Source organism: Mustela erminea, chromosome X, assembly GCF_009829155.1.
Source record: "Mustela erminea isolate mMusErm1 chromosome X, mMusErm1.Pri, whole genome shotgun sequence".
Classification (NCBI taxonomy): domain Eukaryota; kingdom Metazoa; phylum Chordata; class Mammalia; order Carnivora; family Mustelidae; genus Mustela; species Mustela erminea.
In genome coordinates this window covers 25,895,059-25,899,169 of record NC_045635.1, presented here as the reverse complement: position 1 = coordinate 25,899,169, position 4,111 = coordinate 25,895,059, and the positions used below count along the sequence as shown (strand labels likewise).

The 4,111-nt window shown below is 39.3% G+C and overlaps 1 non-coding gene across 1 annotated transcript; it reads left to right on the top strand.

The window, feature by feature from the left end:
- Positions 1-2,695: 2,695 nt before the first annotated feature.
- Positions 2,696-2,799, top strand: LOC116583786. The gene has a single exon (XR_004282895.1). It is a non-coding gene; the product is annotated as a U6 spliceosomal RNA (small nuclear RNA).
- Positions 2,800-4,111: the final 1,312 nt, after the last annotated feature.

Sequence of the window (4,111 nt, the reverse complement as noted above, 5' to 3'; positions counted from 1 at the left end):
ATGTATATATATACAAACACACACACACACACACACACATATATATATATGTATATATATATATATATATATATATATATATATATATATACACAAATTCTAAAATAAACCCACAAGAAGCCTTGAAGAGTAGTTACCTTTGGAGAGAGGAATATGGAGGAAGGAAAAGAGGGAAAGCTTTTACTTACTATCTTGTACTAATATGTACCGTATGGATTTACTACCTATTTACATCCATTAATGATATTTTAAAATTATCAGCAGACTTTACACAGATTGTAGAGTCATGGGTTAATATTTGTTTATATATCTTGTCTCAACTTAGTCCTTTTCTATATATTTTCTTTAATTGCTTTGATAAAAAGAATAAACATTTAACTTTTATATGGAGTTACATCTGAACTAACCTGAAAAAAACATTCTTAGAATTTAAAGGGAAAGAGGAAAGTTGCAAAGTGAAATTTTTCATTAAAAAAAAAACCTGGGAAAGAATACATATCACATTATAACATTAGATGGGCAGGATTGGTGAAGCAGGACAAAAAAACCTCTTTTTTAAAGTAAAAAAATCCTATAAGGTAAAAAAAATTAAACAAAAAATATTGCCAAGGAACCATAGGGGGCCGGTTTTACTTCCCTATGGCTGCTGTAACAAATTACCACAAACTTGGTGGCTTAAAGCAACACATGTTTATTACCTTATAGCTCTGAGGCCAGAAGTACAAAATGGGTCTCACTGAGCTTAAATCAAGGAGCTGTCAAGGCTGTACTCTTCTTGGGCACTCCAGGAAAGAATCTGTGTTCTTGCTCTTTCTAGCTTCCAGAGGCTGCTTGCATTCCTGGACCCAGGCCATTTTCAGAGTGAACAATGTCAGTCCCATCGTTCTCACTTGGTATCATTCTGACACTCTTTTTTCCCATTTTTAATGACCTTTGTGATTACACTGGGCCCACCAAATAATCCAGGAAAATCTCCCTATCTTGGTGTCAACTTATGAGCAACCTTAATTCAACCCCCAACCTCAATTCCCATTTGCCATAGAAGGATACTTTTGTGAAGACTCCAGAGGTTAGGACACGGAACTTTGGGAACAACCATTATTCTGCCTAAGAATGTCAGGACACCAGCCACTTCCAGGACTACACAAGGATGGTCCCAACATGAGCCACAGAAGCTGGAAGGCTAGTAATTTATCTGGAGAGGCTGAATGTGGCTTTATAATCTCAGTCTAACCGTACGTCTAGTAGAGCCTAAAGGAAAACCTGTTAAGACAGTTTCGTGCCTACGTTGAACCTGGAAGCAAAGTCCTCTTTTGTCTTTTTCTCCTCTCCCCCAGTTAAAAATCTGCCAGCCCTATGTTGACACTGGCACTTCTGCTCTTTTGGGGAATCCATCTACCAACACAACCACATCCCTAGGGTGAAAACAGGTCCCTCTTCAGCACGTTTCCTGAGAAAGTTCTACCACTCACGAGAACCCCTGCTGAGATACCTTCCATCACTCTTCACTGACAGATGGTGTGAGTGAGGAACGCATATACAAAATCTTCTCTGGAGGTTTAGGTAGGAAAAGAAATGGAGAATACAACTTGACTTCAACTAGAAATCCCATGCAAAATTAAGAAGTAAAAATTAATTTGAAGATAATAAGAGAAATTACCTATACAATGAAAGAAGACCATCCAGTTAGGAATAACCATCTTTTCTAAGGTCTCAAGGGCATGTTTTTGTGAACAATTATATAATTCCCCCCTAAATTTAATCATCCCTTCTCATTTCATGGCATTAGTAGTATTCAACTCGGAATTTGAAGATGAGGTCAGAAAGAAAATCCCTATCTGAGAGGGAGCCAATGTGAATCAAGATGGGAGAAATTAATCATGAACAGATTCTACTTAGAGAAGTGGTATGGGTTGTGAGAGAAGTCAGCACTTAAGTACCTACCTTTGGGCTCCCAGCTCCAGAAGTTTTACTCTTTGAAGTGGAGACAAAATACTGATTAGTTGCATTTCAGACGGATGGGCAAAGCTTCGAGGCTGAGGTGGCTGTCCCAAAGAAGAGAATCCTGGCTTGGCAAAGAACACAAAGAGAGTCTCCTGTTTGGGAAGCCACTTCCTATATTGGATCTACTTGTTATCCGCTAACCGTGGGGGCTCATCACAGTCTCTTAGTAAATATTCACTTGCTGACTGATGTGAGGCTTTTCTCGAGTGTAATGTTCTTTTTAATTTGATTTAAATGTGATATACATGAGAAACCAGGTGACAGCCTGTACAGTAGTTGATTCACAAAGAAATGATGTCAGGAGAGAGGGGATGAAGAGGGACTAGGGTGCACTAAGGTGTGGAAATATTGCATGGCTTTGGGCATGTTAATCTGGTGCAGGGCAACCGAGAAACACAATTCCTATGTCATTTTAAGGCAACATAAAGAGCTCCTTTTGTCTGCATGGGGCTCTTTATGTAATGTGGGTGTGTGTGTTGGGTTGGGGCGATGAACAAGGAACACGTGTGCCTTTCCCCAAGCGGGCCTACTAGAACATTCCTGTCACCCCTGCCTTCCTCTCTCTCATTTCCGCCCTCTGTATGCACCATGTGGAAAGAAGGGAAGCAACAAAGCCCAACTCAAACTACACTCAGTAAAAAGCCAAGTATCCTTGTGCAGTTAGCATATGTTACTTAAATATGTTACTGTTGTGCTTGATTCAGCAGCACATAGATTAAAATGGGAAAGATACAGAGATTCGCATGGCCCCTATGTAAGGATGATAGGCAAATTTGCAAACTGCTCCCTATTTTTGTATGTTAACTAACTAGAATTAAAATTAAAACTAGGGGCGCCTGGGTGGCTCAGTCGGTTAAGCATCTCCCTTCAGCTTCGGTCATGATCCCGGGGCCCTGGGATCGAGCCCCAGGTCGTACTCCTTGCTCAGCAGGGAGTCTGCTTCTCCCTCTGCCTCTCCGCCTGGCTTGTACTTCTCCTTCTCTCTCCCTCTCAAATAAATAAATAAATCTTAAAAAAATAAAAACTTAAAGAAATGAGTATGTTGCTGGAGCTGATGATATATCCCCAAAAGGTTATGTAATCTGCTTGTGAAATTCACAACAAAGAAAGGTTATATCTTTATTGGCAATTGTAAGCCGCACACCTCTGGTTTTTCCCCTGTACTCAGAGCGACTGTATATCAACTTGTCCATCAACTTTGGAGTCCAGAACAAAGGGCACATGAACTAAAAGAGAGAAGAGTTTTATCCTGTTAAAGAATAAAAGAAGGTCAACTCTAGTGACTTCTCTAAAGCTTTATTTCCTGAGCTAAGGGCAAGGAAATATATTTAGCATTCAAAATTTAATGGTGCCACGCTTTGTTTTCTCTTTGCCAAATAAGGTTTAAGTCAAGACTTATCTTTCTTATCTGTGGATTCTTATTGTTGGAAATTTTGCATGTGTGCTATGCTTATCCTGACTATAGGTCAAAACTAGCTAAATGTCCTTCAGCAAGAAAGAATATGTTGAGAAATCGCAAATCATTGCTGTGTCTACATTTCTACTATAAAAGTTAAATATTTTTTCTAAGTCAAAGATTATTATTTTCAATCACTTCTTTTAATGAAAGTCATTTAGTGAAGCTACTCCAAAGCTAGGAAAACATGAAAATTCTGTCTTTTTTTCTTATTCTATTATGCAGAAGCAATTAGAATTCAGTCCCTGCTCTAACTTGCAGAGACCCCTAACTTACTACAGAACTAGATTTTTTGGTGTATTTTGTCTTTGTTGGACAATATCTAATGGGTTTTTTAAAAAGACCTTTTTCATTTATTTGAGAGAGAGAGAGAGAGAGAACATGAATTGTGGGCAGAGTCAGAGGGAGAGGGAGAAGCAGACTCCCTCCTCCAAGGAGCCCTGGGACGTGGGGCTCACTCTTAGGACCCTCAAATCCTAACTTGAGCCACCCAGGTGCCCCATAGATTTGTTAATTATTCTTTGGAAATCAAGAGGTAGTTAAAGAAGACCAAGTGCGGGGGGGGATGGAGAAAATAATTACTCAGGTGAGGAAGTCTGCAGACTTAGTTTGAAGGCTGTAATTTATTAACTGCATAACTTTGGGCAATAG